At 39.8% G+C, this 25,689-nt stretch overlaps 1 protein-coding gene across 3 annotated transcripts in view; it reads right to left on the bottom strand.

The window, feature by feature from the left end:
* SASH1 (SAM and SH3 domain containing 1) overlaps positions 1–25,689 on the bottom strand; it is an 843,335-nt gene that overhangs the window by 625,045 nt on the left and 192,601 nt on the right. The window lies entirely within an intron of this gene.

The raw sequence follows: 25,689 nt of genomic DNA, 5'->3' as shown, positions 1-25,689 counted from the left end.
ATGTTGTCAGCATTACACGGGTGTACTGCATATGTTTTTGCTTTTAAAAGTAAAGGAGACTGAACAATATTATTGTGTAATCCCCATATTTCCACACACTGATGATTCTTCTCCCATCCTGCCAACTTCTTCAAGATGGGAAAACACACACAAGCAAATGTATATGTTGAAAATCACTCACTCGAGTGGTTCCTAATCTTTTTCATACTTATTTCCTTTTTCCCTTTTGGCTATACTGTGTATACAATTCCTTTCAATCCCATGCAAACGTCCTGAGGCACTAAATGTCAAGAGCTCAGAAATTATTTGTACAATATTAGTAAGAGTATGTATATCCAAATTATACAAAAATAGCATGTATACACAAATTATACAGTTATAATCAACTAAATAGTTCAGGGTCAACAACCTTTGAGAAAATTGGGCAACATGATAAACACTTGCTGGAAAGGGAGTGGAAGGAAATGTTTAGGTGAATAGGATTCTTCGCCTGTGAAGTGTTGAGCATGTTCTGTGAGGTGAAACCAAGAGCAACTGAGGGCAATCAGCACCTCTAAATCATAAAAAAGGATAGAAAAAAAGGGATAGAGAATAAGACAGAAAATATCTTGTTGCCTCTATATAAAATCATGGTACGCCCACATCTTGAATATTGGATACAGATGTGGTTGCCTCATCTCAAAAAAAGATATATTGGCATTGGAAAAGGATCCAGAAAAGGGCAACAAAATTATTAGGGACTTGGAATGGGTCCCATATGAAGAGAGATTAAAGACACTCGGACTTTTCAGATTACAAAAGAGGAAAGTAAGGAGGGAGGGATATGATGAAGGTCTATAAAATCATGACTGATGTGGAAAAAGTGAATAAGGAAAAGGTATTTACTTATTCCCACAATATAAGAATTAGGGGTCACTAAATGAAATTAATAGGCAGCAGGTTTAAAACAAACAAAAGGAAGTTTTTCTTCACTTAGAGCTCAGTCAACTTCTAGAACTCCTTGCCAATGGATATGGTGAAGGCTAGGACTTTAGCAGGGTTGAAAAAGGAGCTAGATAGATTCAGAGAGGTTAGGTCCATCAATGGCTATTAGCCAGGATGGGCAGGAATGGTGTCCCTAGCCTCTGATTGTCTGGAAATGGCTGACATGGAGGGATCACATGGGGATTACCTGTTATGTTCCCTCTCTCTGTGCATCTAGTATTCGCCACTGTCGGCAGACAGGATACTGGACTAGATGGACCACTGGCCTGACCCAGTATGGCCATTCTTATGGTCTGATAGATGAGGCTCTCTATAAGTAGATTTCTGAGAGAGAATCTCTGCCAGAGACACACCCTGAAATAGATGTGTTAGCCATCTAATGTATGAACTAGACTGGTCAAAAATATGTTTAACAAAACTCTTTTTTGATGAAAAAAATTAGTTAGACAATGAAATTATCTATGGAACATATAGACTTTTCAGAAAAAACCTGAATTCCCAAAACCCACACATTTTTCAATATTTTTAATGTCAAAATTTTCTGCAGAAAAATGTCCATTTTCACACCAGCTCTAAATTACAGAAAAGAGCTGCTGTTGCACTGATATCAGCAGGAAAGGTGGGATCTCTAAAGACTGGAAATTATGCTCCTGAGGCTTTGCTGGTGTCCTATGGTCTTAGCAGCAGAAACCACAATGTGGTGGCTGAATTTTTGTTTGTCTTTGTGTTATCCCCAGAAATATTATTTTGATACATTTAAAAAATGACATGACCAACAGCATTTTGTGTGTTTTCTGCACTTCTCAGAGAACTACCATTTACTGGACAATGGTGTAGCTCTGTTTGCTAGGTGGTTATAATGGCTTATGAAGAAGACAAGATAAATGGAATAATCTTGCTAGACGGAGTTGCTTTGTATTTTGAAAGACTATAATATCAACCCTTTTCCCTATTCACTGGCTAAACAACATGTGTACAGAGGAAAAATCCTGTTAATAAGAAATGCCAATACATTTCATTACAACCATGATGCAACAGTATGTAGTTGAAATTATTAAATTCATAGCTTCAATAAACAGCCACACATTACCTCTTGAAGGGAGCTGCATAACAACACCTGAAGCGTAAAGAGAGAAAATGGAGTTTAATTAAGTGTTGCCCAGCTAAATCACACTGAAAAAGTACAATGAGGTGGGAAGAATACAGAAGAATTTAGTTCTGCACAGAGATAGAAAGATTTAGCAGCCAGGTAAAAAGGCTCTGTCTAAAAATGTACTGAAGCTAGAGAGTGGGTCACACATCAGCAGTTTTCTGATGAGCAAAAGCACTCACTTTTGCTCTTGCTCACCTTCATGTAGCTGCCCCCTTTCCTTTTTAGCATAGGGCCTTGATTGAAATGAACCTTCTTTTTTTCTTGTACAGAGAGAGACAAAACTACTATACAAAGAAGAAAAACTGAGCAGCAGTGGACTGAATCTGCAATAATTCATTTTTAATACCTCAAAAATACAAAATAGTAGTGTAATATGCCTTTAGCAATAAAATAATAAGGACATGGAGAAAAAAAGACATATCAGTCAAATGGATAAATAATAAAACTAGAACTACCAGGCATGAGATTGGGGGTGAAAAGATGGAATTCAAGATTTGCTGCAAAGTTAATGGGAGTTTCTAATGAAATGATTAGAGTCAGCATTATTAACAATACTAGCATAAAAGTATTCATCACTGGGCATCAGAGTCAATTTTCAAATGAAATGTTGGGCCATTGAAACTTCTCATAACTATTATTTCAAGTCTTCTGTCTGCAGATCACAACAGAGAGCTATATATCCTATTGTATTTGGAAAGTTTCTTTACAACCAAAACAGCTCCAAAAAGTAAAGTATATATTCTGAAGAAATCGATGGGCTCATTAGAAGTGTGCTGGTACAGCCCACTGACATGTACCAACATTTGGGAGGTTAAAATGAAGTTTTAATACATTAAACACTGTCTCTCTACCAATATTCCTTGACTCAAGCCATTAAACTTTGCATTAATGTTCTGTCACCCTAAATAATTGAGCTTTCAGGAACAGACAATAGATTAACATCATGACCTAAATTTAGCAGCTTTGCTTTATTAATGCTACTCATTCTGGGAACATCTCCAGTGACAGGAGAGGATGTAATTCTTCAGCATTTCATTAGTGTTATGTAACAGTGAGTAATAATCCTTGTTCTTGTTTTGTCCTCAGTCTGAATTCTAACTGGAAAGGTATCTTCAGTTTGTGCACAGAGGCAAATATACAAACTTGATTGCAATTATGTACCTTGGCTGCTAATGTCTGGAGCTTGACCACAGATAGCTAACTGAAAATTACAATATGGTCACTTTCTCACTTGAATCTCCTGGTCATAAGGAGAAGTAAAGGTTCAAGCCTCTCCTATTAAAATTAATGGGAATTTTGCCACAGTTGACAATGAGTCAAGTCCAGAATGGAGCTTCAGAGCCCCTTATGATTTAGCCTTAATAGAGAGAAGCACTTTGGGATACTATATTTTAACTGAGAACATAAAAATGTAAACATGTACAGCCCAATTTCTGACTTGAGAATATGATTGTTCAAGTAATAATTGAAAGTTCCAAAATAAACTATCAGTATGTACCTTGTGCCTCCACAATGACAGTCACTAATAACAGGAGGCCAAGCAATCAAAACAAAAAGATGTTCATCAGCATACTGCTTATGCTAATAATAGAGACAAGCTCTCATCTGCTAATTAACACACCAGTAATTGAATATTGATCGCAGTTTGTCAACTTTAAAATAATTGAATGCATCTCTCTTTAAACACCAAGAGTTAGTTAAAGATTCACAGTAAACAACTGGCTTCTATTTCTGGAATGCTTAGCCAGCTTTTCTATTGTGCATTAGCCTCAGTACTGATAAATGTCTTTCAAATAACTGTCCCTGTTTCATAATGTTCAGTTTTTGCAATAAAAAGCTTGTGGTTACCTTGTCCCCAGTATTAGGTAGGATAAGTACCTATCCATATTAAGTCAATGGAATTGTAATGTATTGACTCAAAATATCAGTAAGTAACATTTCCTCCCCCTCCCACCAAAAACAAGCACATGTACGGTTTTAAAAACAATGAGTAGTCCTGTGACACCTTAGAGATGGACAAAAAATATATCTACTCATTATTTTTAAAACTACAGACTAACACGGCTACCCCTCGGAAACTATGTCCTGTACTTTTTTGACACTCTGAAACTTGAGCATGATTGTTTTAAGAGAACACCTGGGTTTATCATACAATGGACTTAATGTGGTGTAATGGACATTAGGATTAAATGATGGGAGTCACATAAGAGCGATGGAAATCTCACCACAGTCGAATTGCCCATGAATTTTCTTGTTTTGGAGGGAACATTTTCTAAGGTCTGCACAGCTATTAAAGGCTTTAAATGGGTTTAATGCCCATCCAACACTTTGAAAATTCAGGGAGAAATAGAAGGGGTGGAAACGGAAAAAAGTCCCTTTACAAGATACCCACTTGAAATGATCAATAAATATAATGCACGACAATGACTGGGGGTGGGTGGATGAGAGGGTTAATATTATTATGCATCCAGACATGACTGGGGGTGGGTGGGTTAACATCATTATGCATCCAGAGCTGTCATGCAGCCAGGGCACAGAGAGGTCATTAATCCTCTAATGTTTTCTTGCTAGGATGAGAAAGAAAATGAGGGGAGAAAGAGAACCCAAATGAGATGAGAGGAAGGAAAATGAACATTATTCAGAAAAAGCTCTTCTCCAGTGTGTGTCTGTCTTCCAAGTCATTTTCTCCCAGATCTCCCCCTTCCTCCATGAGTCCTGTTCTCATTCTCCATTCCAATTCTGGTGTTGTTTTCACAATGCTTCTCTGAGTTCATTTGTAACGATAAAATAGTGAAAGTAATGTAACATTCCAATCTCATTAGTGCCTCAAGCCTTCAGCAATCACAATACTGCCAACCCCCATGTATTAATTATAAATCAGGCATCAAACAGCATGATATTGGCTTTGAAACTGTGATTTTTTTAAAAAAATCTGTTATTAGCCTTGTGGTTTTTGAACATTTACAGTTCACATTTTCTCCACAAGCAGGAGGGCTATCAACTTATTTTTCTTTCAGGGAGGGGAGCTCACTTGACTCCAGGAGTTGGGGTTTTAAGAAAAATGCCAAATATTACAAGACTCGTGATGAAACTGCAAGTGTGAGAAACACAGCAGTCATGATTTTAGTTATATTCAGCATGCTGCTGCTGCTTTAAAAGGCTCAATGTTCCATTGCTCAAATAAGAAGAGATCCTATGTAATCAGTTTCAGATAGTTGAATTATCTCTTTTATCTTTAATTTTATTAGTTAAAATATCCATAATAAAACATTGTTTTGGATGCACTTACATTAAAAATGCACTTAAGTGCTTTACCATATTTATTTTTTAAAAGGACAGTTAACTCAAATTTGTCCCAAACTCTGAAATGGTAGAAAATGTGGTTTCATAGCACAAACATCACATCACTTGGAATCTGAAAGCTCAAATTGTTTGTAAACAAAAGCTAAGGTGTTTTAATAGACTTTTGTTGTTCAACTTGATAGAAATGCAAAAGCTGAGCAAAAAGAACAAAGTAGATTTGGATGGACTTTTCCACCCCCGTTTTTAAAATTCTAGGGAACTGCTGACAGCACACAGCATGTTAAGAATTGTGTCTTTTGTATAACAAATTATATTTAAGTTAATAACATATTTGTATATAATGTTTTCCTCTGCCAGCTTTGTTCCTGCTTTACACATAGCCTCTCCACGACAACACATCCCAGGCAGGGTGAAAAGATTCTCCCCACAGTGTGGAGGAGTTGGGAAGAGAAAGTGCCATACATGTATGTGGCTGAGTCCTTATTTTCCACCCAGAAAGAGAAGGTTGCTTACATAAGGTCTCCTTTGTACACAGGGGCTACGTCTTTTGCACAAGAGCGTTCATGGCAGTGTGGATGCTCTCTTGCGCAAGAAAGCTCTGATGGCCCTTTTAGCCATAGAGTTTTCTTGTGCAAGAAACCCGTTGCCAGTCCACACTGCCTTCTTGCGCAAGGGGGCTTATTCCTCGTGGGGAGAGGAATAACTCTTGTGCAAGAAGCCCTATTTTCTGATTCTTTACTGTAAATTTACTTGCGCAAGAATGCGCATACAGTGTAGACGCTCCAAAAGTTTTTGCACAAGAACGGCCATTCTTGTGCAAAAGCCTGCAGTGTAGATGTAGCCAGGTAGTATGTGTGTGAGGGGAGAGCAGATATTCTGTACCACTCTTTATCAACACCATTTCCATCATCTTAAATTGGCACCAAAAGGGGGAAAAAGAGGCTCACAAAAAATGGTGACCTTTGATGCCAAATTTCAGCAAGTAGAAAATTGTTCCACCAAATTCTAAACCTCCTGCAAAGCACAGTTTAAAATGGACGTTCTGGTGCAACATTAACTATGGCACTGCTATGATGTGAGAGAAAACAAAAATTCAAGTTCCACCTGGAGGACTTGGTGGCTAAATGGATTACTCGCTGACTTTTTCACCTCTGGAACTTCAGCCTTGACTGGAGTGACTGAAAATCATTCTGATCACTCAAGTGAAAAAAGACCAAAGTGAAATTAGACTGGTCGTTTCAACTCAGTTCCTTCACTGCTGTAGTTCCAAATCACAAAACCACAGCACGTTGTGCAGCACTAGCAGGAGAAAAAGGCAGAGGCTCTGAGACTTAATGAGCATGAATCCATCTGCCTCTACAGCCCACAAACACCTTAACACATACTGTACACACCCACAAACATGCACACAGCACAGGAAACCCTTGTGGATTACTATGCAAATCAATCGCAAGCAATCCCTCATGACTCAAATGTCTGCATTATATGTCACAGACATACAAATGTTAACTGTATTAGATTCAAACTGACAGCTGAATGGTGCTTTAGTAAATGTTTAAAGACAAATCCATAACAGTATTTAAGAATTTATAGAACACCGTTCCTTTATCTTTTCAAGGAACTATACAAACATTCAAAAATCCCCTAATGGACTTCATGAGCTATAAAAGCATTAACCCAATTTACAAATGAGGAAAATGAGGTACAGAGAGGGTAAGCACTTCATTCATAGATTTTAAAGCCAGAACGAGCATCTGAGTCTGACTCTCAGTATTACACAGGCCAAAGGCTGGGCCCAGAGTTAAATAGTAAATCAGTAGGTGAACTAGGGATATAAAATCCCATTTAATTAGTTAGCCAGTTAACTATTAAGTTTAATTGCTTAACTGATTAAAGGGAGGCAAGCAGGGGAGCTGTTCCAGCCTGCTAGGCTGGGGGCAGGAGCTGCATCGACCCCTTGCAGGCTAGGAGTTGGCAGCCCTTGACCTCCCCTCTGCTGCTTCTGCTTTCCTATCCCTGCCTGTGCAGAGTTTTGGACTCCTCCCCCCGCCCCTTTCTGTTACTCCACCTCACAGGCTGGAAACCAGCAGCCCTATGGTGCAACAGCAGGTGGGGGGCCACTGCCCACATCCCTAAAGTGAACTGAAATCCAAGAATACCTGATTTCTAGCCCCTGCTAATCACAAAACTAGACATGTAAAAATTGCCATGAAGTCAGGTATCCTATAGTGCAAACAAAGCACTGTTAACCAGTGCTTCTTTTTTTTAACTGCAGTTCAACTAGCAGAGGCAGACAAAACTCCTCTTCCTCCAGTGTTGGAACTGTTAAGATTAAAAACACTTTGCACACAATACGTTTAAAGTAGTATTTTGTTAAAATTACAGTTCAAAACAATAAGAAGAGACGTTTGAAATATTTTAATTTGTTATTTCCTTATGGTAAAACATTTTAAAACATTGCTCCTAAAAGACTATACCTACAGAAATTATTCTTTTACGACAAGATTTTAATTTACTACAAGACTGTGGATGAAAACATGTTGTGTACTTACGTAAGAGAGTTAAGATGTCTGAGACAGAAGTCTAGTACAAAATGTTGCTTAAAAAGTTGTTATTCAGGCACCTCTAACACATTATCCACTTCTCATTAAAGGAAAAAATCAACTTGTGGGGAGGAGTCTATGTGTATCTCTCTCATGGAATCGGGCATTGTTTTAAACTCAAAAGCTACATTAAGCTTGTATCTCTCTGAGCATTTTCAATTATTATATAAGCAAAATGTATAGAACACACATATTTATGCAAAATAGTAACTATGTCATGAACTGCTGCTTTCAGAACTCTCCAGCCTTATTCTTCTCCCCCTAATAAACTCCTCCATATTCCATTTAATGAGATTAAGGAATTTTAGCCAGTGTGTATTACTGAACCATTGTGGAAATGTGTGAGAAAATTTAAGAATCATATTGAAACATCCTGTGTACGTGGAGAATTTTCAAATATGGCTCATTGCAGATGGCTTGATTAGCTGGATATGATTGCAATCACTAATTCTCTTCTTTAGGGTCATACGGCTGTTCAGACGCCCAGAAAATTTCAATTACAAAGCAAAACAGGCTATGTCTGCTACATGCCTTTTTCTCAAATCTAATATTGCTTTCTGAAATATTACATTTTACTGTAGTTCAAATAATTGCATTATATCTGATCTCCATTATTTCACAGTAATCTCTTTACAGGATTTTGCTTAGTTTATTTTAAAATGGCATGCTGTGCAAAGCTAACTATGGAACTCATATTCAACCAGATAAGAAGTCAAATGAACTTTCAGCAACTTGAAAGTGCACAAGAATTGAAAAGAAAATAATTAAACACATTCACCAGGTTATCTCTAACATACACATCTCTCCAAACCGCCTGTCATACACTGCAGGTAGTTGTAAGGGCTTTTGCAAACCCTTTAGATATTTGATATTCTGCTTGTATAGTATCACACTACTTAGAATTCTGTCCACACATGGGATTTTTTTTTAGTTTCTTCTTGCCTGTGACTTTCACAACTGAGACTGATTTAGGCTTCAAAAACATACAGATAAGTTCAGCAGATAGGTCCATCAAGGGCTATTAGCCAGGATGGGCAGATACACAAAGTCACGCTCTGAAGTGTCCCTACTCTCTGTTTCTCAGAAGCTGGGTATGGCAGACAGAAGAGGGATCACTTGACGATTACCTGTTTTGTTAATCCCCTCAGAAGCACCTGGAAAATGGGATACTGGGCTGGATGGACCATTGGTCTGACCCAGTATGGCCGTTTTTATGTTCTTATGTATTACTGCAGCCTATTGTGTTGGGTTTTACTTAAAACAACATCACAGATTTTTTTTTTCCTGGCATGTATGTTACACTGAAAATTCTTGCAACAAGCACCTCTGTGCACCTTGAAGATGGTGAATGTGCTTGCTCTAAAGAGCATGAAGAGTACAGGGGGGAAAATCTCACACAAAGACAGATATCCTAATCCATACAAGTAATATTTCACACAGTTTTAAACAGATCATGTGTATGTTATCAGAAGTGGAGTTGGGCAGTTACATTAAAATAATGTACCTTGGTAATATTTGTTGAATCACCCATCCCTCAAAGCTAGAGGTGCATTTAGTACATACTCAACTGAAAAAGAATCTATAACAAACTCTTTTCAGGTCCAGCAAATACCCACCAGGCTGTTCTGTTCAGTTGCGATACCTCATGCCACGGCTGGGCTTTCTCGCTGAGGAAGCAGAATTGAGGCATTGCATTGCATCCTTCAGTGCTCCCAACTCCAGTCTCCAGACTCTGGCACTGCTTACACTCAGATCAAACCATAGGCTGTGGCTGCTGAATTGGGGCTAAACAATGGCACTAGTGTGGTTCACAGCAGAACTGTCTTTTGAAGATCTCGGATTGTAGGAGCTTCTGCAATCTAATTCACATAGGCTTTGTCTACAGTATGACTTTTTCCACAAGAGGCAATGCAAACGAAGCGCAGATTACCATTTTCCCACACTTCATTTGCATACTCTCTTTTGTTCCATTTTTGCGCTAGGGGTTTTTGCGCATAAACAGGCAGTGTGGCCGTGGCCGTTTTGCACAAAAACCCCTTTTTCCATAAGATCCTTATGCCTGTCCCGTCGAGTCTGATTTAATCTTTATGGAAATTGTATCTGCTGATTCTTCTGCATCAACACCTTTAGAAGAGTTTCTTACCACTTAAGATAGCAATTCCACTTTTCCTTTGACATCACCTGAACCTCAAAACTTCCTTTTCAGGGCCTCACCCCTCTGCAATAATTTATATTTATCTACCGATTTAAATCTAGCTTCAAGAGCTTCATTTGGTGTGTTTTTTCTAAATTTAGTTCAAAATCTTATAACAAAATACAATTTGGCTACACATCTAATAGTTACACAGACACACATTTTAGTGGTAATTGTGTGCTCCTGCTACAATACTATCCTAACAATTCTTAACTACCTCCTCCTCCAACTTTGGCTTTCCTGTATACAGGTCTGCATGTGTAGGGACGTAAGAAGGTTCTCAAAGCAATACATGTATTTTCAAGTGCAGATGGAAATAGTAACCTTATTATTCTGCAATGCCTCTCACAATGATTCTGTGACAGGCACTATATTCACCTCTCTCAGAAAACAATACCACAAATTTAATATGCCAAGAGCAACGTGTCTCCTCTCCAGTTATCCCTATTAAAAGTGCTCTTCAGCTCTCTTGAATTCATTTATGCTGCTGATATTGGCATGGCTTTGTTTTGCTGTTCACAGTGATTGTTGCTATTTTAGGGAAAATTATATTTTGAAATGAAAACACCTATAATCACCAACACCTCATAAAGTGCCTCATATCCAGAAAGCAACAGAACAATGGATGCATTGCCTTACATTTGCATGTACACTAGATATTTCTCATTTTGAGGAAAAGTTATTAGACATATTTAACTCTCTATTGAAAACTCTTCAAAATTCCAATGTCAGATTAATAATAATTACCTTTTACATTTGAATTGATCTCACACCCAATGGTATTGATTGGAATTTATTTTTAATACAACAAAAAATTTCAATGAGCCTGAGTATTTGGCTCCAAGTGCATCTTGTTCACAAAAGAAATACAATGTTCCTCTTTCATATATTACCTTTATTAATTCTCACTGTGAAAGTTAAAAACACAAGCCAATGATTAAACCAGAATAGTAGCGCACCCTATAAATCTGTGAGTGAACAGGATAATGTTTCATCATGATGCTGGAGAATTTAGGAATTTGATCCCATCAACATTAATGGTGGTGTCTGTACATTGAAATATTCCCAATACCACTCTGCAAATTTACTAGAGTGTGTCATTAAAAGATCTCAATTTTAAATCATTTAAATTATTTTTTCACAATTTATATTCTGAGAAATTGTATGTTTGTCCTTTATCACTTAGTCCTTCCCTCTAGAAGTAGCACAAACAACACAGAATTTCAGAAATCTTGGAACTGATGCCATCAAAGTAAATGGAAAGTCACTTCTAGTGACTTCAAAGGGCAGTAGATTCAACCTTATAGCCTGGATCCAAATGACAACTTAGTCATTGCAATATTCAGCATCACAACACTAGCTTTTAGGTGCATCAGAGGTCACTGGAATATTTGGATCCACAAACCCTAAATTAGGTAACAAGGCTCCCTGCATGAATGGAGAGAGAAATAAACTTGAAACATGATCCATAAAAGCCAATATTCTGGATGGGGAGCCATCTAACCTAGCCAATGAGAGATGCTGACTGATGAGAGGCGTGTCTGATCCCATCACCACAAAGCCATTCACCATGCACATTTCTAGGATTGACAGTTCTTTATAGCATAATGTGATTAATGGCACAGCACAGGAGTGTGAACTCAACCCCCATGGTACACTGCCTGACTCCAAACTGATTCACGACTGACAGGGAGGAGTCTGGAGTGGCCAGCTTCTACTCAGCGATTGCCATGTGCTTCTTCACCAAGAGGATAGCTCTCATTCTGGTGTCCTTGTGCCGCAGGACAGAGGACAGCTCCACAAACAGCTCTAAGAAGGTGGCTTTGAACATACAAAAGTTCTGCAGCTACTGGTCATTATCCCAGACCTGCGCAACAACGCGATCCGGTCATTCTGCGCTTGTTTCCTGAGCCCAAAAGCAACTATGCTCAGTGAATGACAAGAGTAACCTGCCATTATTTCATTGCATGGCACGCAGTAGAGCAGGCTCCATGGATTCCCGTTCAGATATGAAACAAAGTACTGCATGATCAGCAGTCTTGTGTTCATTATACTGATCACAAAACTAGAGAGCAGTGCTTCCAGACAGAGATGGCAGATGCACAGTTTACAGGGCTGTTGAGAAAAAAAAATCATGAAACATAATAGGAAGCCCCTGGAATGAAGGGAGAGAAAAACCTGCACATCGTGGGATGTTGGGCCTGCACCGATGACACACTGTGATCCACTTCCCAACTCCTAGCTGCAGAAAATGGTGATTACCACAATGGAATAGCTAGTCTCGGTGCTCCGCTCTCTCTTTTGATGCTAGAGCAATAACTGTGGGGATGCGCTCCACAAAGAGAATAAGCATTGTGTGAAAATGCACAAGAGATGTAATTACAGTAGCTTATAATTGACACCTTAACTCTTCAGTGTAGACATAGGCAAACACCTTGCGCCTTATGAGAAGTGCCTGTTTCAATCACCTGAGATGTGGGAGACCCAATTTTAATTCCCCCTTCTGCCTGATTTGAAGGGTGGGGGGGAGATGATTTGAACAGGAATTCCCTACCTCTCAGGAGCATTACCCTAACCCACTAGACTATGGGATAGTCTGAGATAGGGCTCCCTTAGCCTCTATTGTTAAAGCTGTTCCATAGTGGAGAAATAATCAAAGATCTATTTGGAGACAGTGTGAGAACAACTTTGTAGTTCAGTAGTTAGAGTATCCATCCCAGTAGTAGAACACCCACAGTCCTGTCCCCTGGTTTCAATGACTATTTATCTTAAGTATAACAGCTTCAAAAGGGGAGGCTGAGGAAGCCCCCTTATCAGAATGTCAAATAGCTCAGTCATTACAGCACTAACCTAAGAGAGAAAAGGCTATGGTTTATCTCTTCCCCATTGGGCAGAGGGGGTGATTAAACCCAGGGCTCCTACACCCTGTTAAGGTGCTCTTACCCAAGGCCTAGAAGTCATAAGATGGATTGCTTCCTCCTTTATTTTGAATGAGCCCTGATCCAATAAACTTCCTCAGAGCATGCCTAACAAATCAGACCCCACTGGTAAGACAGGTAAAGAAGCAGCTATCTTTCTCTTGTTTGCAGATCACACTGAGGTTCAGGTAGGAAATAGCTGTCTGGATGCCAAGATGACAGCAGCAACATGCATGTTCAAAGGCAGAAATATAGGCACCTAGGAAACTTTAACCCTCAAAGTTTAGGCACCTGCAAGGTTAGATGGCAACTAAGCAGGGGTTTTGGAGTTAAGTATCTGAGGGTTAGGTGCCTAAGTATCTTCAAGGGTATGGGACTATATGACCAACTTGAACAAATGGAAACAACCGATACTCCAGCAACTTACATTAGCAAGAAACCCTCTCCATGTAAGAGTTCGCCAAAAACAAATAAACTTAAATTACAAATATTTTCTAATTAATGTGATCAAGGTCTCTAAAGATGCAGTGGTTTACATACAATGACTGTAAAGATCAAGGCAATGAGCACTGACTTACTGTTGAATGTTAGGAAAATGCTTTTTGTTAAGTAAACTTTGGCTAACATGATACTATTTTTTTTAACACTTGGCTGAACTGCAGACACCATTATCCCCAGAAGTATTCAATTAAAATTTAAAAGAGGGGAAAACTACTACATATAACATTGCTCAATACTAAGACAATTGTCTATTAAGAATACTATCATTATAAATACATAAAATATTGATAAATTTTGACCAAAAAACCCCATAGAGAATTGCAACTTACATACAATGAATCTTGTATTGCCTACTAAGCTTCATCATCTTTGTGATGGCAATTAAAAGCATTCAGGGTTTAAATGTTGGAGATCATAAACACATGAACCCCAAGTAAGAGGGGAAAAATGCTTGAGTGGTTAAGAATATAGGTACACTAAACATTAAAGTTAGAATAATTAAAAAATCATGAGTCCATTCTTGATGGTACTGCTGACAATGAATAAAAACAGAATCCCAAATTTATTTCAAAATTCTTGGTTTCAGCAATAAGCTGTGTTTTGGAATCCTGAAAACAAAATTTAGAAATGCGGGGAGATAATTATGGAAAAACCCACCGGTAATTTAAAAATGTTACTGTGTGGCACCCAAACCTGACATTTTAAAAATCACTAACATGAAATATCAGAGACTGGACAAATAATAAAGACACATTAAGACTCATTTTACCATTTTTGCTCCAGTCATCACTAAAAAGTTAATTGTGACCAAATTAGTGACTATTCATCTTAAGTGGAACAGCTTCAACAGGGGAGGCTGAGGAAGCCCCCTTATCAGAATGTCAAATAGCTCTGTTGTTACAGCACTAACCTAAGAGAGGAAAGGGGGGAGAGTAGGAGAAGGAGTTGCATTATATGTAAAAGAGCAGTATGATTGCTCAAAGCTCCAGTATATAGAGGGAGAAAAGCCTGCTGAGAGTCTATTTGTTAAGTTTAGAGGTGGAAGCAACAGGTGTGATGTTGTGGTTGGTGTCTGCTATAGACCAGCGGATCAGGTGGATGAGGTAGACGAGGCTTTCTTCAGACAACTAAGAGAAGCTTCCAGATCATAGCCCCTGGTTCTGATGGGGGACTTTAATCACTCTGGTATCTGTTGGGAGTACACAGACTATCCCGGAAGTTTATGGAGACTGTTGGGGATAACTTCTTGGTACAAGTGCTGAAGGAATCGACCAGAGGCCATACACAGCTTGACCTGCTGCTCACAAACAGGGAGTAACTAGTAGGGGAAGTAGAGGTGGGTGACAACCTGGGAAGCCTTGATCATGAGATGGTAGATTTCAGGATCCTGACCAAAGGAAGAAAGGAGAATAGCAAAATACACACCCTGGACTTCAGAAAAGTGGACTTTGACTCCCTGAGAGAATTGATGGGCAGGATTCCCTGGGATGCTTACATGAAGGGGAAAGGAGTCCAGGAGAGCTGCCAGTATTTTAAAGAAGCCTTATTGAAGGCACAGGAAGAAACCATCCCGATGCACAGCAAGAAAAGCAAATATGGAAATCCTTCCTTAAACACAAAAAGGAGGCTTACAAGAAGTGGAAACTTGGACAGATGACTAGGGAGGAGTATAAATATATTGCTCGAGAATGCAGGGGAGTTATCAGGAAGGCGAAAGCGCAATTAGAATTGTAGCTAGCAAGGGATGTTAAGGGTAACAAGAAAGGTTTCTACAGGCATGTTAGCAATAAGAGGGTGATCAGAGAGGGTCTGGGGCCCTTACTGAATGAGGGATGTGACCTAGTGACAGATGATGTGGGAAATGCTGAAGTACTCAATGCTTTCTTTGCTGCTGTCTTCACAGACAAGGTCAGCTCCCAGACTAATGCACTAGGCAACACAGTATGGGAAGGAGGTGGACAGCCTCCTTAACTAGGAGGATGGTGAAGCACTGGAATGGGTTACCTAAGGAGCTGGTGGAATCTCCATCCTTAGAAGATTTTAAGTCTTGGCTTGACAAAGCCCTGGCTGGGCTGATTTAATTGGGACTGGTCCTGCCCTGGGCAGGGGGCTGGACTTGATGACCTCCTGAGGTCTCTTTCAGCTCTATGACTACTGTCATAGTACATCAGCTGAAGATTTCACCATAAAACCTTTCACAACTTCTAGAGAGATATTAAGGGTATTTAATTTAATTTCTTTAAAAGATATTAACTCTTACTTATCAGACTGCACTACTGCTAAAGCCAACGTCATACAGGCTAAATCCAGAATATAATAAAAGGGATAAAGTAGGAAAGGGCAGGACCCTAAAAGATACTTGAACAGTCAATTTATTCCAATGCAGAGGATAAGGAGGTTATAAGTAATAACCAAAATGGATTTGCCAAGAACAAATCGTAACATACCAATCTAATTTCATTCTTTGACAGGGTAAGCAGCCTAGCAGATGGAGAAAACAGTTGATATGATAGATCTTGACTTTAGCAAGGCTTCTGACACAGTCCCATATGACATTCTCATCAGCAAAGTAGGGAAATATGGTCTAGAGTTTAAATCACTGTAAGACTGTACTCAGACTAATTATTAATGGCGTGCTGTGTTATGGGGGAAGGGATTCAATATTTTCATTAATGATTTGAATGAGGAGTGGAATGTACACTTAAAATATGCAGATTATACACAGCTGGGAGGGGTTGCAAACATTTTGGAGATGAGATTTCAATTCAAAATCTTCTTGACGATTTAGAGAACTGGTCTGAAATCAGTTAGATGAAATTCAGTCAAGCTAAGTACAACGTACTACACCAAGGAAGAAATAAGCAAATGCACAAACACAAAATGGGTAACAAATGGCAAGTCATTAGTACTCAGGATTAGAGGTACTAACAGGAGTGATGCACGTAATACATAAAAGGTAAATGTTCTGCTCAAACCAGCTGGAGTAATGTAACCAGTTTTGGGTCCCACAGTTTAAGAAAGATATGGATTAATTAGAGAGAGTGTTTAGAAGAGCAACAAAATCAAGAGAGGTTCAGACAACCTAAACTATGAGGAAATATTAAAAGAACTTGGGTATACTAGTCTAGAAAAGAAAATACTGAAATGGACACAACAGTCTTTACATAAAGAAAAAGGTAACAAAGAGGACAACGAACAATTGTTTTCTATGTCCACCAAGGCTAGGCCAAAAAAATACTGGCCATTGGTTTGCAGATAAAGAGATTTATGTTAGACAGTAGGAATTTTTTTCTAAGAACAGTTAAATACTAGAACAGGTTACTTAGAGAGCTTTTCAAGATCAAAGTAGACACTTTTTACGCATGCAGGGGATGGACTAGATGGGTTCTTGATGTACATTTCCACCCTATATTTCTATGATTTTGATTATTACATTATCCCTAGAAATTTACCCATCATTGCTCAGGTCCTTAACTCAATTTATTTTTGGTTTTTGGAAAATAAAATGAAAATGTACATGCTTCATTTAAATCATTGCTCTGGGATAGGGGCTGAAGGGTTCTGTAAGCAGGCTGCCCTGGGGAAGAAACGACTACCCTTGTCCTCTCTCATCACAGCTTGGGGCCAGGTGAAAAGTGCCTCTCCGTGACTGCTGCAGCTCCTCTAGGCACAGCTGGGAGAGACGTACATGTCCCACAGCTGGGGCAAATCCAAGTTTGTCTGCCCGTGTGCTCCCCACACAGTGAGGAATGCAACAAACGGTGCAGTTTCCCCTTGCTCCTTGATGAAGGGGAACAGTCAGCAATGTTTCAGTATGAATTGGGGGGGGGAGACTTCAGCACCCCCACTCTCCCTAAAGGGTGCCTGGGAGTGAGAGACTGAAGGGAGGCACCCCCTGCAAGCCCATTTCACTTGCCTGGTGATTCTGTCTCTTTTCTGTATGGTTTTACGAGACGCATTTCCATTTCAGGCACATCCCATTTTCCTGGCACAAACCAACCCTCACCTTGCTTTAAATTGTGATAGAGAAAAGCTATCTACCAAATGTGTTGGTCCTAGCTTTTATAATTTAGGAGGAGCTCTTGAACAGACAGATTCTTTCAAATATTTAGCAGAAGATTTTTCACAGAAGTAGTTCAGACAAACGTGTAAGTATAGTTTTATTTTGTAGCAATAAAGGCTGATTCATTGTTTGTCCATCTTTTCAATATTGCTTAACTGGAGTAAATACCAAATCTTCACAGAACCATCAACTTACCTTGACTGTAGTTTAATAGTGAAGACCATCTTTGCAAGAATCCCCTATATAGAACAATTTAATATATGTTGGTGGCACGCATCTGTAATTCCAGCTACAATGAGGATGGTGGATCACTTGAGTTTCTGGGACAATTAGGCATCCAGTGCCACAGATAACCTGGTTAGCAGATAACTGAAGGACCGGTTAGAATTGGAGTTTTCAAACTGCAGGTCGGGACCCTTCCACAGTTTGCTAAGTTAGTACATGGGGGGGGGGGGGGAGTAGTGAGCTGTCAACCTTCATCCCAAACCCCACTTTGCCTCCGTCATTTATAAATATAAAAAAGTGTTTATAAGGGGAGTGGGCTTGCACTCAGAGGTATGCTGTGTGAAAGGGGGTCACCAGTACAAACATTTGGGAACAACTGAGCTAGAACAGCATAACTGATATGTTGTGATAGGCACTCTGTCAAGAATAGATAGATGGAAACGTGATCTACTCAGAGTCTCACAATCACTAAATTTGTTTAGTTGCAGTTTTTTGACCTAGATGTCTTGACACTATGCTAATATATCTAAATTACACTGGTTTAAAAACAGCACAAAATAAACAACACCATGAATTTAACTAGACACAAAATAGTGTAAAGGCTATCTTAACAGCATATAGGAATTTATTTAAGGATTTTTCATTTAATTAAAGGAGTCATATCATTAAAGTCTAAGCATATTAAAGGTCATGTCTGCTAATTCTTTCTAGCCTATTTCTCTCAAGACAGAATAAACATTTTATTTCCATATTTTGATGGTTGGCTAATGAGATTATTATATTTTATTTTAGTAAAATATTATTTAATACAATTAAAATAAAATATATTTAAAAATAAATTCCAGATAATTTCTACTTCTAAAGGACTCTTGCTTCCATCATATTTCCAATAGGGAAGAGATAGGACCCCTGTCATAGAGAAGAGAGGAAACAAAGATAACTATACAGATAGGTTATATAGAAACATATGTTCTCTGTTTGTACAGCACCTAGCACAATGGAGCTCTGGTCCATGACTAGGGCTCCTAGGTGCCAAGATAATAAAATACAGATACACCTACTACATTATTCCCAATGCCTTGAGGAAGCACTTAAATGTTGGTGCATTGTTAGGGATTTTGAGGTGGACAATAGGGGCAAGATAGAAAGGAGCAACATTCTCCTCTACCTCAATCCAGATCTTTGCTCAGACATTCAAGCCTAAACATACTTTCTCAAGGAACTTAAATTCTACACTTAGAATTCTGATCCCTCAGATATTTTCTGGAGCCATGAATGTGGAAGATCACATCTAAGGACACTGCTAAGCCCAGTTTGAACATATTCACATGAAAGCAACAACATAAATGAAACTTCACAAAGTAAACTTCAGAGAGTTCCTGGACCCTCTTATTTCCTCTAGGAGGAGGATACAATTTGGCTATTAATTTATATTTATTCATATTTATGAACAATACCTATACGTGCTCATCCTATGTTCTATGTCATGTCAATTAAAGCACATATTAGAATATAAAGTACTTCACATAAATATCCAACGAAGCTTCCACTCTTTCAGTCCATTTCTTCCTCAACTGCTTGAGGATGACAAAGCAAGAGATGGAGTGTGTCACTAGGCTTGTCAGAAATTGATTTTTATTTGTTTATAATTTTGACAGGTAATACTTATTTTTATTTCAACCATTTTTTAAGATTTTATTTGTCATGTCCACAGTTGCAGGAAATTATGGCAAGATAATGGTCAGACAATTATTTAATGACAACAGAGAATGACGTTCAAAAAGTATGTTTTATCAACAGTTAAAAAAACACAAAATGTTAACCTCATATGTCAAAAAATTAGCCGGAAATCAAATTATAATAAGTTCTCAAGCAGCATTTTTCTGATTTTGTCTCTGTAAATTTTGATTATCATCAAGGGAAATATTTTTTTTCATTGGTTTGTGTGTGTACAGTGAAATCAATATTTACCAATAGAAATCTGATTCTTCTGTACACTTTATCTTGAAGGAAGCCCTATTTCTGAGCTATCTAGCTGGGGAGCAATTTCTTTAATATTTTTACATTGTTTCACTTAATTGAATTGCCCTTTTGACTAATACGAATTACTTAAACCTTGAAGGCTAAGACAAAAACTGATTTATAAAAGCAGTTCTTGGCCCATCACTTTTGTCAACACCTTTTGGATTCAGCTCCCTCTGTCTCTGTAGAGATCAATAAATGTCCTGTTCAGAAAAATATATATTTAACAACTTAAGCACCTGGAAGTATAGCAAAATCTTCCAAAGTTACCAAGCTTGTGGTTTGCACTAATAAAACAGAGAAAAGTTTACAAAAATGGCTACTATTTCAGACAATGCTGAAACACAGCTTGATTAATGTGTGGAAATTTGGAAACATCAATCTGCAGACTAAAAAAAATAAAAATCTGTATACGGAGAGCATTCCTCTGAAAAAGAAAATTCTGATTGTAGGATTTTTTAGGGGGAAATAAACAAACATACCTAGACTGTTACAAAAATAGATGAACTCGCAGAGTATCTGTAGAGGAGCTAGAGAACAAGAAAACACACACAAACAAACTCTTCCTTCCCAGATTTATTATCTAACATGAGAGTCAGAGTTAGAGTGCGCTATGGGGACACTCTGATGGATATAAGGTAGAAAGAAAATAATACTTTGATATTCTCAAACACTGGAAGACAACCCCAGCAGCACATAATTTGTGGTAGCTCAGGAAGTCTTCACAAATGAAAGAATTGTGGTTTCCATTCTGTGCCTTGTGAAACAGAAAGTTCTGATCAAAGGAGAATTTTATATTTTTCTGGATTATTTCCACAGTAAATAGACTCCAAAAAGGAAATCAAATTAGCCTAGATAATGGAGAGTTATTGATCTGGTGATACCAATATCTCACTTATAATAAAGATGTTTCACATTAGCAATCATATTCAGCATTATAAAAGTTTGGATTGATATTTAAATTAATAAAAACAACAAAACAGGGGTGGCCAAACTTACTGTGTCTCTGAGCAGCCTATCACAATCTTCAGAAGTTCAAGAGCTGGGATGCACCTACTGTGGCTCAGGGCTTAAGGGTTGGAGCTTCAGCCCTGCAGGGAGGAGGGTCTCGGAACTCCAGCCTCCTGGGACATGACTACCTAGACATGGGACTTCAGCCCCACTCCTGATGAAGCCCCAAACCTGTCATATACACCCCATGGGGTTTGAAGCCCCAAGACCTCCTCCCTGCTGGGCAGAAGCCAGCGGCAATGTGTGAGGGGGATAGGTCACATCCTTTCCCCCTACTTCTGCCAGGATTTGCTGGTTCTGCTTGGTCACATGCTGCTGCTGCTGCCACCACTACCAGATACCCTCCCAGCATGGCAGCTGCTGGAACTAAAAATGTGGAAGTTGCACCTGGGCTAGAGGAAGCAACTAAAAGCAGAGAATTGCTGCTTTTGTTGCTGTCTATCCCCAAGGAACCACAGCTCCCAGCTGTCTGCTGCTGCCTCTCCACTCAGAGCTAATACCTGAAGGGAGGAACCCATGGGGAGCCGTTATAATAGGCAGGGGAAGGCAATGCCTTCCCAAACTGCAAACCTAGCCCTAGCCTCAACTCACACTGCCACCACCCTCCGCTCCTCTTCAGTGCATCTCCCCTGGGCTGTCTCGGATTCAGTCCCACTGATGCTGGAGCTGTGTTGCCAGTTTTTCTGGGGCTGGCCACCACCCATACTTGTTCTTTCACCAGTGCTTTGACTGGGGTCCGGAAAGGCTGCTCTCCCCCCCGCACTCATGCTCAGGACGAGGCCAGGGAAGGTTGGGGCCATGTGCTGCCAGCTCTCTGCCCCAGGGTCTGACCAGAGTAGAGAAGGACTGGAGCCCCAGCCCCTTCTGTCTCAGGCTCAGTCCCTTCCAGGAGCCCAGAGTCACCCTCCTACTTTGCACAGAGGTGCAGCCCTGGCCACAAGTTGGCGTCCTACTCTCTCCCCCTCCCCCACCCCACCGCACTAATATGATGTTATATTTAATGGTTACAAACAAGAGACTAATCATTTGCATCTATATTCTTTGAAGCACTTACTAGTGACCTTAACTGGCCTTTTCCATTCCCCTTGTGCTGCTCAGGGACAAGGACGCATAAACCACTCATAGGCCAATAATTGGTGGGAATTCCCCATGGGAGTAGTCTCCAGCTGGGGCAGGTTATTTGGGTCAGCCACAACCAGTAATGAAAGTTTGTATCACGGAACAAACATTTATCAAGTGTTCATGGTAGTTTTTAAGTTAATGGATTGCCAGAGTGTCTTGGAACAAACATTTACGTAGTGCTACACACCATTTACAAACAGCTACACTGTCTAGTCCAGCAAAACTTTAGTGTACCTGTCAAGGGTCAAGACCCTTCAATGGTCCGGAAGTCCCAAAGTTGGGGTCCATGCCTGCTTTCCGCAGGGCAAATATGGCTCATAGACCCAGTTCTTTTCAAATGTCCCTCTATCAGGGTACCTATGGCCTTCCGGCCTCATTCCAAACACAGTCCCTTCTAGCAGGGTATATATGACCTAACAGGCCTAGTCCAATACAGTTCCCTTTATTAGGGTAAATACAGCCCTGCAGGACTAGTCCCAAAGTACAGTTCCCTCTATCAGGGTAAATACGGCCCTGCAGGCTTAATCCCGAAAACACTCTCCTCTCTCGGGTAGGGTTGCCAGATTTGCGGCTTCTGTCCAGCAAAAAAAATAAAAAAATTAAAAAAAAATAAAAAATCCCTGACAGGTAAAATGTCCGGTATTTTCTGTTTTTCTCAGACGGAAAGTCTCTTGGGACATTCTTCCCCTGCTGTGTCAGGGCGGGGGGAGCGTGTGGATTTAGAGGGGCTGTGACTTTTTTTTTTCTCAACGACTTTAGCCCCCGAATTTTGTTTTGTTTTGTTTTTTTCTCAACCAATTTTTTCCCTGCCATGTTTGGTATTTTTTGTGAACGTATCTGGCAACCCTACTCTCGGGGTCACTATGGCCTACAGGCCTAGTCCAAAGGGAAGCCTCCCGGAATGCGAGGGAGCTGGGTGGGAGTGGTAGGGGAACCCAGGCCCTCCTACTCTACCGGATCCCAGCCCAGGGCCCTGTTGGCAGTGGAGGATTCCGCTGCCTGCTCAGCGGGGATTCCGGCCAAAGCGTGCTGAGCTCCTGGAGGACAGTCCTCCGCCCTGGGCCACTTCCTAACATCCCTGGCATGTTGTTCAGCTCTCAGGGCATTGCTCGGTGAGTCGGACCCTCTTAGACGTCCTCTCCGGCGGGGGCTGTCGCTGAGGCTGGGGCTGGGGCTGCCGGGGTTGTGGCTCCTGGGGAAGCTGAGGCTCCTGAGCTCCTTCCCCTCTGGCAGTCAGACCAGACTGATAGACTCCCTGGGCTTTTATACCTGGCCACCCTTGGGAGCATGCCCAGGAGGGTTGTGTGGGCGGTGCCCTTTTGGCCAGGGCAACTCCCTGTGGTTCAGTGCGGGGGTAGCCACACCCTGTCACAGTACCATTTACAATAGCTAGTTTAAAAGTATTACTTGGCAATGTACATATAACTGAGCTTCAAACATGTTAGCCTATGTACTAATGAGTGGTAGGAGGACTTTTCAATCACGATAAGCTATTCCCATTCAGTCAACACAACTGAAAAAATATACCAAAGATAGAACCAAAGAGACTTAGGGTGTGTCTAGACTACATGCCTCCTTCGACGGAGGCATGTAGATTAGCCAGATTGGAAGAGGGAAATGAAGCCGCGATTAAAATAATCGCGGCTTCATTTAAATTTAAATGGCTGCCCCGATCTGCCGATCAGCTGTTTGTCGGCAGATCGGGGGAGTCTGGACGCGATGCCCCGACAAAGAAGCCTTTCTTCATCGACACAGGTAAGCCTGGTTTCACGAGGCTTACCTGTGTCGATTAAGAAAGGCTTCTTTGTCGGGGCATCGCGTCCAGACTCCCCCGATCTGCCGACAAACAGCTGATCGGCAGATCGGGGCAGCCATTTAAATTTAAATGAAGCCGCGATTATTTTAATCGCGGCTTCATTTCCCTCTTCCGATCTGGCTAATCTACATGCCTCCGTCGAAGGAGGCATGTAGTCTAGACACACCCTTAGTGTTTCTCTGCCTAGTGGGTGTCAATATTTTTGAATAACTATCTGTAATTAACATCTACAGTATTTCCTTTGTGATTCACTGTATTTTAGCTACAGTTCTGCACCAGCTGAGGATGATAGTGAAATCACTTCCTCAAGTGGTGATCAAAATGTCTCCTTTCCTTTTCATGTGTCAAAAGAGCTTTTCTTGCAAATGACTTTTTGCCTGATTGCCCTTCTCTAGAAGCTTAATAAAGCTTTTTGCTGTGAAATTATCTTTTAGCATTTATAGTTATTCTCCTTTTTAATTAACAACCCAGGATATAATTACAATAAGACATTTCAAGAAGGGAAATTGTATTTTAATAAAACACCTAGGTTGTTTAAAGGCAAAGTGCCCTAGGTGTTCATTAACTGAACACTATTTGCATTCTCAGACACCCTTCATAGCTTAGTTGACATGGACTTTATAAGCAGAAATAGATTTTAATTATTTAGAAGTCAATGAATGACTATATGTATATATTTACATTTTAATTCACTCATTCAGACATGATTTGTCTGCTTCTTCTAAGAAAAACATAATTGGCTGAAACATTCAAACATAAAAATGGTAAAAAAAAACCAGCCCCCCAAAATATTCACTTTCATTTCTCTCTCCCTCCCCTTCCATCCTGCAAAAGTTAGTAAATAACCCGAGGCCTTAATGCGTTTGCTGCACTGTATTAGTCTGTGATGGAGAAAGGCAAACCAAATTATTTAAACAGATAGATGAGAACATAAGAATAGCCATACTGGGTCAGACGAATGGTCCATTTAGCCCAGTATCCTGTCTGCCAACAGTGGCCAATACCAGATGCCCCAGAGGGAGGGAACACAACAGGTAATCCTAACCCACTGTCACTCATTTCCAGACAAAGAAAAGAGCTATTGACAGAGATATCACACAAACTGTACAATGATATCACATAACCCATTTTAAAAGAACACTTACTAGTTCTATTACCTATTTCCTAATATTTGGGGATTCTATCATCACTAAAGATAATTACAAAGGAAAAAGTACAAGCCTGTTATCTAGGAAAATGATCAAATATCTGTACAAGAGACCTGATTAAATAAAACATCTTTCTCCAGAAGCCCTGAAAGACTGAGACAGCTATGTGCGCACACAGCTTTACCCCCACTGACTTCTACTGAGTGATTTTTTTTTTAAATACCATAGTAAGACACTAATAATATTTTAGCCAATGCACCCAATTCACATTGCTCTTTAAAAATGGAACTTTGGTGCTTTTGAAAATTCTACCCTTCATGTTTTGACTGTGAAGAATACACCACGGTATTTTTATAACTCTATTGCGTACAGAGTGAAACCAGAATACAAACGCATATTAACTCTGCTTTGATAGCTTTCTACATACAAGCTCATATTCTATCACTCATTTTTCTGTACACTTTATCATGATACAAAATAAGAAACAAAAACCATATTCCTCACATCTCTCCCTAATCCTTCTTACTTAAGTACCAAAACCATTCCAATGAATATATAAAGCATTACTAAAGAGCATATAATTAAACTTAAATCAATAGCTGGACAGCTGGGTTGTGCAATGGCAA

This window comes from Pelodiscus sinensis, chromosome 3 (assembly GCF_049634645.1).
Source record: "Pelodiscus sinensis isolate JC-2024 chromosome 3, ASM4963464v1, whole genome shotgun sequence".
NCBI classification, from domain to species: domain Eukaryota; kingdom Metazoa; phylum Chordata; order Testudines; family Trionychidae; genus Pelodiscus; species Pelodiscus sinensis.
Note: the sequence above shows the minus strand (reverse complement) of the source record. Positions and strands in the feature narration are given on the sequence as shown.